The sequence below is a fragment of the Diplotaxodon limnothrissa genome, linkage group LG16, assembly GCF_057381915.1.
Source record: "Diplotaxodon limnothrissa isolate DT_005_m linkage group LG16, D_limnothrissa_male_GT1.1, whole genome shotgun sequence".
Taxonomy (NCBI): Eukaryota; Metazoa; Chordata; class Actinopteri; order Cichliformes; family Cichlidae; genus Diplotaxodon; species Diplotaxodon limnothrissa.
The window spans coordinates 12,766,753-12,781,398 of NC_140611.1; positions in this window are offsets into that span (position 1 = coordinate 12,766,753).

Sequence of the window (14,646 nt, forward strand, 5' to 3'; positions counted from 1 at the left end):
TACTTGAAGCCTGAAAATGATCACCCATAAAAAAAAACAAAAAACGAGCAAACAGCAGTAGCAGACGTCCTGACTGGATTCTACGTTAGCATAGATCCCTCCAGAGTTTTGTGCACACGGTTTAGGTAAAAATGAAAAAGGTTGAGGTTTTACATTTAGTTCAGTATTACCTGTTGCCTGTGTCCTTGTCTTTTGGGAAAATACTTTACACAAGTAAAGTATTTAAATTAACACTCTCTGGTGTGGACCCATATAGACACTTTAATAGTGTTGAAATCAAATCCGACAGTGTTAATTTGGACATGCTGGATTTGCTGTGTGGGGTTAATTTTAGTCGGAGATAACGGATTGATTTAAATTCTGAGAAAAGAGTAAAATTTAAATGTCCTTGTCCTTTATCAGTTGCACACAGGTTTTGTTTGTTTTTTGCTTTGTTTTTGGTTGCTTTTATTTCTTTTTGAAACATTACATAAACATTTTAAACATATACAAAACAATTAGACTTAAAAATAATCAAATTTACTGCAATAAATTTTTTGGGGAATTTAAAAAATCTGCATTGACTGCAAGCGTTAAAATCAGTCAACTGACTTTTTTTATTTAGCTTTTTAAATTTTTCACATTTTCTTTTCTTTTAATAAAGACTTAATTTCCTGTCAAATATGGTGGGTCACCCACTCTTTGTGGTTGTTTGATTTTAAAATGTGGACGGGGGATTAAAGACTAATTGAAAGCCCAGAAACACCTGCCATAAGGTGACTGTGCATTCATCACTATTGACCATTAACAGCATTGTTTATTTCACAGTAAGTATTCTACTTTTCTTTAGATTTTTCTTTTTTCCAAACTATTTTAGTGAGCAAAGCAATCTCATTCAGTGGTACCATTTGCTAACAGTTAAAAAGCTAACAGCTAATAAGCTAATGTAGCCATTTTACTAAGTTAGCTGACTGACTGAGACTGATTTTATTTGTATAGAAAGCTCCCAAAACGGGTATGTCAGCAAAAGTTTGGGCTGAAATTGAAAGCTTTCACAATGGAAAAAGACTTGTTATGAACCTCACGCTGAGATTTTGAATTCTAGCATAAGCACACTTGGTTTTACTTTTTGGTTTCCTCTTTCTTTTCTCCTGCCTTACAACTCAATCCTCAACATCTTTCGTCCACCATATCCACTATCCCTCCTGTGCACATATCCAAACCATCTCATCATCATCTATTTGTCACTTTGGTTCAGTGACCTCATAAATTATTGATGTCTAGATTACAAATCAGATGTTTTTACCTACCCATATGTAGTTGTTTTCAAAACAACTACAAAAATACTCCTACACCCTAAAAGTTGCTGGAGGATACTTGGAGACATATATGAGAATTTGTAGAATCTTCTGGGTCACCGCTAATATAAGCGATTTTTCTGATAAAGATGATTATGATGATGAATGTAGGTGTAGAATTAGTAGATTCGTTTGTAATCACTCTCTCTTATTCATTCAGGAGGAGCCTGTTAAGCCAGATCTGAGATGATGCAGCAACCCTGGTTTTAGTAATCCATGATAATCCATGAAAGTTTTTTCATTACCAGCCTGTAAAAACTCATTCAAACTGACTTTGTGGAGGTCTCCCAGAAATGCTGATGAAATTCTTGGTAATGTTTGGAGTGATCTGTGCACTACATCTGCTATCACGATTATTACCAAGGGACTAAATAACACTGAGTAAAGTAGTCTGGAAGCTGGTAAATTGTTCCCCAACTTAGAGACTCGAGAGTGTGAATCACTGTATCAGTGCACAGTGTCTTGTTTTGTTTTTTGTTGTTGTTTCATTTCATGTTTTTGTTGCAATAACTGGACTACAAGAAAGTTCTTATAGTCATTGTTTTGAAAATGAATGTTAACCAAGCACGTATTGAAACATAACAGAACCACAACGGTGGTATATGTAGACTTTAGAATTTTAGAGTTTCAAGAGTTTATTAATCTGCTATTGAGATATAGTCATGTCTGTTAACAGTGCAATGTGTTATTGGTGGAAGTCAACAAAATACTGTTGAACTGAAGAAGTGTACTTAAGATTGAAATTTAGCAGTCCTAAAAGCCACTGAGGCAGTCAGTTGCTTTAATTTTTCTACATTTTGTGTGAATGTTTTTGAGTTTTCAGTGCCCAGATCTTTACAAACAGTTGTGAAAAATGAATATTGAGTTTTGCTAAACTGAAAAAAAAGTGACTCTGTTGTAGTCATTCTTTTTAAGCTATGTCAACTTATTCCCATGGGAGACAGGGATGAAAACTTGAAGTTCCGGTTATTAAATATTTTTGAATTTAATTATTAAATGTATTACTTTTATTTTAGTCAAAAGGTACATTTTGAATGTAATCAAAATATTGGAGTTCTGATAACCTTTTAAGTTCATGAACTTAACAAACTTAAGGCAATTGGTTGCCTTTAAGTTCTGCTAACGTCTTCAGGTTTACAGCGTACACAGTCTTGTTGGCTGCCTCTTGGGTTGTGCTTATTATGAGTTTGTCCTTAAGACATGAAACAGTTGCTGATATGATCTGCTGTGTCGGTTTCGTTTGGCTGTAATAGTTACATTTTGTAGTGCTAGCATGCCACAAGCATAGATATGAAACTTACTCAAAAGAGTCAGAGGACTGTCGTCAGTCACTGTGTCAGTTTTACAGCAAGTTTACCATTGGAATCCAATGGACCAAAAGAAATGCAAAATGAGAATTACAAAGCCGCTCAAAACAACCCTAAAGACACACACACAAAACCAAAACACAAAATAGAAAAAAAAAGCTTAAATGACCATAACCAGATGCAAAATCACAAGACATACATGCTCGAATGCAACATAACCACAAAGAACTTCCAATAAACTACAGATAAATGCAAAAGTAGATGAGTAGAGGCTATTGGGGTATTTTGCACAAATGTCGGTGACAGTTTTGAAATGTGTCCAAGCAATGATTGTTTGTGCATCTGTTCTGTTAGAAAGAACTTTTGGTTAGTTTGCATTGACCGGGAAAAATAATGTGACATAGATTATTTCAAATTAAAATAAATATAAGTTTAAATTTGACTGTAAAAGAATGTTCATAGTTTCTCAAATGCTCCCCCAGCCCCTAAGAGTTTCTAAATGTGCCCCAGACTACTTATTTTCCTTCTCCTAACTTGCCTTATGGGTATCATTGAAGTTTTACCTAATGCAATGTTTTCTTTTCAGTTTTTATTGTAGGCCCACAAATTCCCATTGCTCTGACTAAAACCCTGCACTACTCAGGATTCTAATGGCTGGTTATCCCACAGATTTGAGCATTGCATTTCAGAATACACCCAGAGGAAGAGGGAATGTCAGTACAGTTAAAAACAGGAAAGACTGTGGTTAAACTTACACTAATACACACAGACAATGAAGGCATGGCCAGACGCACACAGATATATGCACCCATGCAACTACACTTAATAACTCACACACACATGCATACACAAAGGGACTCCCCATCCCAGTCATGGTGCTGCAATTCTCAAGAATAATCCCAGATAAAATGTCTCAGATGGTTCAGTTAGCTTCCATTAAGATGTCGTGACACCTGGGCAGTCATAAATAACACTGACAAACACTCTAATCCTCATAAGGATTAGTGCAACTTAGATCCCTTGATTAAATCAACGCAGAGAATCAGTGATATAAAGATGCTATCAAAATGGGCTACTCTTTTGATACTATTCTGTAGAAGATGTGTTTGATTGTGTCCTTTCTGTCAGTCAGTCAATCAGTCGCTGAGTCGGATGTGTAATGTAGTAACGACAGGGATGAGTCAGACAAACACATTGTCAACAAAACCTAAATCTGCGGAGGCTCTCAGACTTCCCAAACCACCAGCAACAACAAGCAACACACCCAGAATCAAGACAAGTTGGAATGTCATTCATATGGTCCTCATTTGATCCCTCTCCCATCCTCTCATATTTTTTTCCATCCCACGTCTATGATGAATTCGCTGTTTGGTTGTTTGGTTGGATGACTTGTTGACCCACTGATTTGTTCAGTGGATGATTTTTGTGACACTGAAGTAAAAATCTTGACCTTTATGAACAGAGTCTCTGGTAAAGGGAACGCGTGGTGGAGTCCAGCTCAATGGAGTATTGTGCCAATGCTCTTGCACAGGTTGTACAGGGACCAAATTGCTTGACAACCTGTAACCACGAAGTCCACTCTCATAAGACGACATGAAGGACACTGTCATATTCCTTCTCCAATTGGTTGGTTTACATTAGCCTTCCTAATCCTCAAAGGTCTGCTCATCAGTGAACCCTAATTCCTAACTTTCAGATGACATCTTTTTTTTTCATTAGATTGTTTTCCAAAGCCTTGGCAGTTAGGGAACAAAGAAAATAAGAATTCTGACTGACCCACATCAAAACGTATTCACATATATTGACATTTAGTCTGTTAAAAAACGTAATATAGAAAAATGTGTGTTCCATCCATCCATTTTCTTCTGCTTATCCGGGGCCGGGTCACGGAGGCAGCAGCCCAAGCAGAGAAGCCCAGACCTCCCTCTCCCAGCCACCTTCTCCAGCTTATCGGGGGAAACCAAGGTGTTCCCAGGCCAGCCGAGAGATATAATCTCTTCAGCGTGTCCTGGGTCTGCCCCGGGGCCTCCTCCCAGTGGGACATGCCCGAAAAACCTCACCCAGGAGGCGCCCAGGAGATGTTGTAAGATGCTTGTCAGATGCCCGAACCACCTCAACTGGCTCCTTTCGATGTGGAGGGGCAGCGGCTCTACTCTGAGCTCCTCCCAAAAATGTATGTTTTTACCATATATTAAAAAAAACTATTAAAAAAACCGGACCACCATACAGTTTACAAATGGAGGAAGTAATTATTTGATCCACTGCTGGAACTTTGCTCAGCTACTCCCATTGTATAAAAGATCCTCATGGGGTGAGAATGATCATGAGAAAGGTGGTGCATCAGCCAAAAACTACACAGGAAAAACCTGTTAATGATCTGAAGCAGCTGAGACCACAGTCACCAAGAACATCATTGGTAACACACACACACTGCAAGGTCCCCCTGCTCAAGAAGGCACATGTACTGACACGTCTTGAGTTTGCCAGTGAATAGGAAAGTGGTGATATCTGTTTTTGGTGATTATAACTGAAAATGGCCTTTCGATTAGATGTTAACATTCAGACAGGGCGTCCTTTGGGTTGGGTTGTACGACTAGTTGGCTGATTGTTTGGTTATCCGGTGGGTTGTGGTGAAACAGACATGGCTATCCCCCAGCTTGCTGTTTATGTAAATTCTAAATATTGTTATCTCTTAATCCTTTCATTGTGTAACAAATTATAAAAACAATACAATTACTGGTCATAATTTGGGTTTCAGTACAGTAGTTACATGTTTCAGGTTCGCTTTAGGATTGTGTTTAAACAAATGAACAATTGCTTTGGGTCAAACTGTGAAGAGTAGGTTATTTTTCAATCTCAGTCTACATTAAGGAGCAAAACAAGTTAGTCTAGTTGGAAAATGGTGGATTAAATTGTGACCACAGGCCACAGGCAATTTACCATGATGTTTCACTTTACATAACTCATATGACAAAACTTCCCCTTCATACTCAAATGGAAATCAGTATCATGGTTGGCAATCTTTCCTACGCTTTGACAAACTAGGCCAATGTCAGCTGCAATGCATTGCATCAGATTTGATCTTTATCTTTATCTCAGCACTAGAACACATGTATTCTGATTAGTGCAGCAGTTTTCTATATGGCTGGCCTTGATACGACCACACAGAACATCCTAACCGCTACAGTGTAGCACTACCAGGAAGGCAGTCAGCCTCGGCCACATTCTGTATCTGTCAGATCCACATGGCTTTATATCGAGAATCTCATGTCATTAAAACGTCTCCAGCTGGTTTCCCCCCTTCACAGTGTTGTGAATTCGCAGCCTGTCAGCGAATATTTTTGGACTGCCTGCTGTTCAGGCACATTGGGAGATGAATTCTCTTATTACAGTGTGGACAACGAGAAGGGACAGTCAGCCAAAGATCTGTCTGTGGTGTGGTAGGCCATCGTTACAAATGCAGTGTGACTGTGAAGCAATGCATAGTAACAGCCTTGCGAGTATGTTGAGAAATGCTACCTTAAATAAAATGAGAACTATGAGGTAAATGCCTGCAGTCTGCAAGCTGGACTGAAGTTTCAGTGTGAGTTGACTCTGTTGTAGTCATTCTTTTTAAGCTATGTCAACTTGACAGGTTAATCAGGTTTATAAAAGAAAGCTGCGGGTGAGAATGGACTTGGAACAAACTCAGGAACGGTAAGAATCAGGAAACAGTATGAGAAAAAAGCTGCAGCAGTCTTAAACAAACTTGAACTAAAGCCAAGGTTTTGAGTATTTTTCTACTAATGTGATATTTGATTGGCACAGTGTACAGTTAAATGAAAAAAGGATTTTTGAACTTCATTTTTTTAAACGTACTTTTCAAAGAGTTTTTTACATGTCCACTTAGGTGGAAAACTGATGTGTATGGAGTGACACATGATGAGTGTCCAACACTGGCACAAATACAAGAGCTTTTGAATAGCTGTCCACTGTAGTGACTATACGTGAAAGGGTTAAAAACAATCTAAATGTGGCGAGACGAGGATGGGATATAAAGTAAATACTCTTTGCAGTTTTAAAAAGACAACGCCACCCTGGGAATTTCACCCAGAGAATACTGAAAGTAACACTAAATCACCAGAAAGGCACTTAGGTTCGCTATACTCAGTCCAGAGACGAGGTTCAATGATCAACAAATTCACAATTTATTAATAATTATCTAAAACACCATATAAAAACATAATCATAAATATTCAAATACAAATATGCTTAAAAAGGTATTCAGAGCTGAGGCTTACCAGTGGAGGGGCAGGGATGCCACACACAAACTAAAGAAAGAAAACACACCCAAAACACAAGTGCAGCACACTATCACACACACTCACACTAATAAACTAGACAAGGCAGGTGTGTACACTCAAGGGATCCCACCACCAAGGCACCCTAGTCTCCTCCACGTCGGCACTCCGCATCTGAATAAAAGAAACAAAGAAAATGTTAATATATTACAACAAACTAATGTGTAGCACCGGGGGATAACCCAACTGCAGGACCACACTGGTGATCCACAGCTAGAAAAAGGGCCTCCCACCAGTGGTGTAACAGAGAATCCAAACTACAAATCAAAAAGCAATAAAACATACAATCTGAATAAAACTCTAAAATCTGGAGCAAACGGAATCGCCGTACTGCTCCAACTTGCCGTCCACACGACGATAAGTTAACAGTCAATCAATATGCACGCCAGCTGACTCCGATAACCGGCATGCATATGGCCGTTGTCCACGCCGACGTCCACTGTAAAAGCTGACAGCAGCAGGGAAGAATTCTCACAACGGGAACAGACGGTAAAAGCACAGCAAGGCAAAACAGCAGCACTTCAGTTCACGTAGCTTGGCGCAAAAGGCCCACACTTCCTGCGAAACATAATAAATAATTACTATAAAAGAACAATAGAAGGCAGAGAGCGTAACAAAAGTTGATTACGTACCAAGTAAGCCGGGTCATAGAATGTAAGCAGAATAGCTCAGAGGAGGCTTCTATAGCTACGACCAGCCGCGATGGAGACTTTAGAGGAGTAACCCACAAACGATCTCTACCACACCGAGGAAGTCAGGTGACCAAAAAGGAGATCACAGGCAAGCAATGCAGAGACACTCAAATGGCCACTATTTATACCAGCGCCCCCTAATGGGCCAGGCTGAAAGTGGGTTGGACCGAGGGATAACATTCATCCTGCCACATTCTACCCCTCCTTCTTGCATCGTCGCCCCGACGATGAATTACAAAGACACCCAGATTAGTCCCAAGGCCTAAAAAATGCAGAGACAGCATGTACCCTAGGCTCAGAAATAGAGTTAGCAGCCCCTTGTGCCACCTCCCCTGTTGGTCTTGGGAGATGATGGATGTTTGAATGCTGGCCAGCTGTGGACCGGGTTGTTTTTCGCACCACCACATTTCTTGTATCAGAACTCGTAGAGGGAGCAGGAAGAGAGCTAGATGGAACTGGTGCTACACTCGGAGTAACTGTACAAGTGGCTGGGACATCGGAAGTTCGGTCTTCTGGCCGGAGCAACAACTCAGGGCTACTTGGAATCACTGCCACTGGGCTGTAAGATGGTGAAACATTTACTTGAGGAGCTCCTATGCTCAGGAATAACAGGTCACTGTCACGTGATGAGTCATGTCCTGGTTCGGGGGAGGATATTTCTGGGCCACGTGGGCTACTGCTTGGAGCAGGCCCTTCTGATGGTGTGGCTGCCGTTATCACAGCCTTCAACAAGGTACGATGAACATGCTTCACACTGCTGGGATCATCTGCAGGTGCAATGGTATATACTGCCCCACCTCCTTTAGGTGCCTTCAGGATTCTATATACCACGGGTTTCCATCGATCTTGGATTTTACATCTCCCTCTTCCACTCAGATCGCGCAGGAACACCAACTGGCCATTGTTCAATGGTGCCTCTTTCACCTTTTTATCGTGGTGCCTCTTTCTGCGGTCGGCAGCCAATTGCAATCGTTCCTTGGCTCCTTCATGTACAACCTGTAGCCGGGCTTGATGCTCCTGAATCCACTCGTGCACATCTCCACTGATGGGGTCCGGTACTCTGCCCAACAGAAAGTCCACTGGCAACCTGGGTTCTTGCCCAAACATCAATAAGAATGGGGTTTCCCCAGTAGCCTGATGGGGAGTGGTATTATAACAGTAGAGTAACTGGGGCAAACATACATTCCAGTCTCTTTTTCTGGATACTGGCAGGGTCCGCAACAAATTGTGCAAGGTCCTATTAAAACGTTCACACTGACCATTTCCAGCCGGATGATAAGGAGTAGTGTGGGACTTCTCGATACCATAAAACCTGCAGAGCTGCTGGATCAGGGAGCTTTCAAAGTTACGACCCTGATCGGAATGGATACGCGCTGGTACACCAAACTTCGAAAGCCACTCAGTCACGAGAACCTGGGCCACTGTAGCAGCACATTGGTCACGAGTGGGGACAGCCAATGTATACTTGCTGAAAACATCAGTCATCACCAAAACGTTCTCCAGCCCATTTCGGGAAGGTTCGAGCAAGGTGTAATCAATGGCCAAGATTTCATTTGGTCGAGAAGCCAACAAATGTCCCATGAAACTTTGAGCTGCTGGTCGGGTGTCTTTTGCAATTTGGCAACGTTCACATCTCTGACACCAATGAGCTACCTCAGCAGACATACCGGGCCAGTAGCACCGTGAGCGGAGAAGCGCTAGGGTCCTTTCCACCCCTTGATGGCCATGGTCCTGATGAACATGAGTCAACACCTGCTCAATCAGTGCACTAGGCAGCAAAAGCTGAAGTATCACCTCGGCACCGTCAGGGCGATGAACCTGACGATACAGAACTCCTTCCCTTTCAATCAGACGATCCCATTGTCGTAGCAGCACTAGAGCAGGTGGAGCAAGCTGCTGCCGCTCCTCAAAGCTGGGTCGCTGCTTCCGCCTCCAGAACACCAAGATCTCTTTTATCACTGAGTCGACCTGTTGGAGGGTATGAAGATCAGGAGTAGTGAGATGGGGCAAAACCGTAATGGCAGCTTGTGATACCTCAGCTGGTCCCAGCCGCAAGGCTTGTTGAAGAGGTCCAGGCAAGGCTGTACCAGGAACCATGGCTTTAATCCCCTGAGGATCAGGTGGATGCTGGCGAGATAAAGCGTCTGCGTTCTTATTACTCCTTCCTGACCTGTACTTTAAGTCGAAGTCGAACGAAGCGAGCTGAGCTGCCCAGCGCTGTTCAGTAGCCCCAAGTTTAGCAGAAGACAAGTGACTAAGAGGATTGTTGTCGGTGTAAACAATACACTTATGGCCCAACAAGTACTCTCTAAATTTCTCAGTCATGGCCCACTTAAGTGCCAAAAACTCCAGCTTCATTGAGCTATAATTTAGCATATTGCGCTCAGGGGGCCTCAAACCCCGACTGGCATAGGCTATTGGCCTCACTTTACCTCCCTGCTCCTGGGAAAGCACTGCCCCTAGGCCGGCATGGCTGGCATCCACTTCTAAAATAAAAGGCAAAGAGAAATCTGCATAAGCGAGCACTGGTGCTGTTGTCAGTTTAGTTTTTAATGCCTCAAAACTTTGAGCACACTCTACAGTCCAGTTCTCCACGACACCATGCTCTGACCTCTTCTTTGATTTTCTGCCTCCCCACTCTGCCACCAGTCTATGCAGAGGTGCCGCCAACTTGGCAAAACCCTCCACAAAACGGCGATAATAGCTGGCAAACCCAAGGAAGGAGCGTAGTTCCGAAACAGTCTTAGGAGGCTGCCAGTTAGCCACCACTTCCACCTTGCTAGGGTCCGTAGAGACACCTTGATCGGAGATGACATGGCCTAGGTAGCGAACCTCCCGCTGGAAAAAGGCACATTTGGCAAGCTTGGCTTTTAAACCTTCCTGCTGAAGCCGACCTAGCACCACATCCAGCCGCTCAAGATGTTGCGATACTGTTGATGAAAAGATTACAATGTCATCAAGATAGAGAAGCAGAGACTGGCACTGTTGATCACCGAAAAGGCGTTGCATTAGTCTCTGGAAGGTGCTAGGGGCATTACAGAGCCCAAATGGCATTCGGTTCCATTCAAATAGGCCGAAAGGAGTACAGAAGGCAGTCTTGGGCCTATCCTCTTCCGTAACTGGGACCTGATTATAGCCACTTGCTAAATCCATGGTGGAAAACCAACGGGCACCAGTCAGCGCATCTAAGGATTCTTCAATGCGCGGCAGGGGGAATGCATCTTTCCTTGTCTTGTTGTTCAGTTGCCGATAATCAACACACATGCGCGGGCTGCCATCCTTCTTCTTAACGAGCACAATGGGAGAAGCATAGGGGCTGCTACTCTCTCTAATCACCTCAGCCCCTAACAACTGGTTAATATGCTCTTTCACAACCTCGTACTCTGAAGGGGGGATGCGCCTATAACGCTGCCGCATGGGAATATCGTCTAAGACTGGAATGTCATGGGAGATCAAGTTAGTGCAACCCAAATCAGTGTCATGAGCAGAAAAGACCGAGCTGTATTTCTTAAGGAGAGACCTCACCTGTCCCTGTTCCTCTACTGACAGTTTAGACAAATCAATCCCTTCCATCTGATCCTGCACAGTAGGAGTGGCGGTGTGAGATGCCATTGTGGCTACGTTAGGGGGTATTTCTGTCACACCAGTGGGCAAACTGACCACATGAACATCTTCCAGGGTCCCTATAACGGTCCTAGGGTAAAGCAAGACCGCCGTAGTCCCTACATTAACAACTGGTATGTATGCAGTACCTCTAACCACTCGAACCAATGCAGGGGACGCTAAAAGTCCAGCAGGCAAGTTAACATCAGTAGGTTCAAATAACACAGTGGCACCTGAATATTGCTCAGAACAGGTGGCGGCCACTACTTTCATTACACCACCCGGAATGCAACATGCTCGCTTACCCCTCACTCTCACATGGCCAGACAAATCCAGTGGGGCTCTTATACTAACGTCATGGCACTTTTGCAGCGCCTGCACAAGGGGTTTAGGGGCCTCGGTGACAAAGCCCAAACTAAACAATGCTTCACCGTGTTGCCCAAAAAGCTCGTGGTAACACTTCCGAATGACATTCATCCCCAATACACCCGGAACCGTGGAAGGTCCTGCACCTGGAGGATCTTTAACGACCAACACGCCACACTGTGGAAGAAACTTGTCACAGAGCTCTACACTTAGCTCGATATAGCCAAGGTAAGGAATGGACAACCCATTAGCCGCTTTAAGCTGCAACCAATGACAAGCTTGGAGACGCTCTTGACCCCAGGACTCAAAATGCTGGCGAAAAAAACTTTCAGTAATGGTAGAGACCATGGACCCTGTATCAACCAAACAAGGTACTTTTATACCGCCCATGTCCACGTCTATATGAGGACAGGATGAAATTAATTTCGAGACTGCCTCTAGACCATTAGAAACAACCCTTGAGCCAATAGACACCCCACCCGAACTGTGGCTCGGCAATACGGAGGGTGCTAGTTTTCCGAAGCCGTATTTAAAGGAGAGTGCCTGCGATTATGCAGAGGGGCCTGCGAAGGAGGCCGGGAATGAGGAACGCGTTCCCCATCACACTCCCGAGCAAAATGTCCAGGTTGCTGACAACGACGGCATATAATGGAGTCGCCCCGTCCTGAGCGAGGCACTCGATGGGGGCCCTGCAATCGAGCAATGCTCTGAGTGAGCTGATTAAGTTGCTCCTGCTGGCGCTTTAACAATTCCTTCATCTCGCTCATCTCAGACAAATGGGTAGACTGAGCTATTCCTGAGGGACCGCTATGGACCCCATACTGAATGCCATAAACAGAAGGGACAGAACTGCTTCTATGCCTAACGCCACTAGGCAACCCTTCACGTTCCCACCTAATAGCTTCCCCTCTAATCTCCAGCAATGTCAGTGTTGGCTGCCTCCTTACTAGCTGCTTTAACTCCCGCCGCAAGGTACTATCTAAGACCTGTTCAACAAATTGATCTCTTAATAAAACGTCAGCATTGGGCATGCCATTGGGGGCACTCGATTTAACTTTTTCCATAAGACCCAAGAGAGCGAGGGAAAACTCTTGCAGTGTCTCACTTTCCTGCTGTTTTCTAGAGAAGAAAGCTTCCTGCAATGCTACATAGGAGTCTGAACAGCCATACAGTTCTTGCAATATAGTGATTATCTTAGCAGGATCAGTCCTCTCTGCACTAGAGCGATATTTGATCTCCTCACGTGCTTCCCCTTCTAGGTGGTCAAACAGGAAAAATGCTTTATCAGCCAAAGACAAATGACGTGCTCTAGCACAACCTTCTATTTCCTCCAACCATTCATTCAACCCTATACCTGATTTTCCTCTAAACATAGGGCATTTTCTGTCACGGGGCACAAAAACTAGTCTCTCTGCTACAGAGACACCAGCCGTTGGGGGGTTAACAGATGATGCAGTTGAAGTAGAAGGTGTAGCACTAGTACCTGACCCAACAGCCCTCTCCTGACGCAGCCTCTCATTGTCTGCTTTCAGCTGCGCGATCAAGTCCCTGAGTTCCTGTAACTCTTCCTCCATCTCTGCAACACAGCTGTGAAATCCCACACCAAAGTAGCTGCTGCTTTGCCTTTATTCTGTACAAAATAATATAAAAAAACAATTTACGTTACACCAAACAAAAAAAGAAGAACACACGTCTCTGTTTTAAAGAGTATATCCTGTCGACAACAACGCCAAGTTTGTGGCGAGACGAGGATGGGATATAAAGTAAATACTCTTTGCAGTTTTAAAAAGACAACGCCACCCTGGGAATTTCACCCAGAGAATACTGAAAGTAACACTAAATCACCAGAAAGGCACTTAGGTTCGCTATACTCAGTCCAGAGACGAGGTTCAATGATCAACAAATTCACAATTTATTAATAATTATCTAAAACACCATATAAAAACATAATCATAAATATTCAAATACAAATATGCTTAAAAAGGTATTCAGAGCTGAGGCTTACCAGTGGAGGGGCAGGGATGCCACACACAAACTAAAGAAAGAAAACACACCCAAAACACAAGTGCAGCACACTATCACACACACTCACACTAATAAACTAGACAAGGCAGGTGTGTACACTCAAGGGATCCCACCACCAAGGCACCCTAGTCTCCTCCACGTCGGCACTCCGCATCTGAATAAAAGAAACAAAGAAAATGTTAATATATTACAACAAACTAATGTGTAGCACCGGGGGATAACCCAACTGCAGGACCACACTGGTGATCCACAGCTAGAAAAAGGGCCTCCCACCAGTGGTGTAACAGAGAATCCAAACTACAAATCAAAAAGCAATAAAACATACAATCTGAATAAAACTCTAAAATCTGGAGCAAACGGAATCGCCGTACTGCTCCAACTTGCCGTCCACACGACGATAAGTTAACAGTCAATCAATATGCACGCCAGCTGACTCCGATAACCGGCATGCATATGGCCGTTGTCCACGCCGACGTCCACTGTAAAAGCTGACAGCAGCAGGGAAGAATTCTCACAACGGGAACAGACGGTAAAAGCACAGCAAGGCAAAACAGCAGCACTTCAGTTCACGTAGCTTGGCGCAAAAGGCCCACACTTCCTGCGAAACATAATAAATAATTACTATAAAAGAACAATAGAAGGCAGAGAGCGTAACAAAAGTTGATTACGTACCAAGTAAGCCGGGTCATAGAATGTAAGCAGAATAGCTCAGAGGAGGCTTCTATAGCTACGACCAGCCGCGATGGAGACTTTAGAGGAGTAACCCACAAACGATCTCTACCACACCGAGGAAGTCAGGTGACCAAAAAGGAGATCACAGGCAAGCAATGCAGAGACACTCAAATGGCCACTATTTATACCAGCGCCCCCTAATGGGCCAGGCTGAAAGTGGGTTGGACCGAGGGATAACATTCATCCTGCCACATAAACATGTCACCAATAAATCATAATACAGTAATCAGATCATTTGTGACTG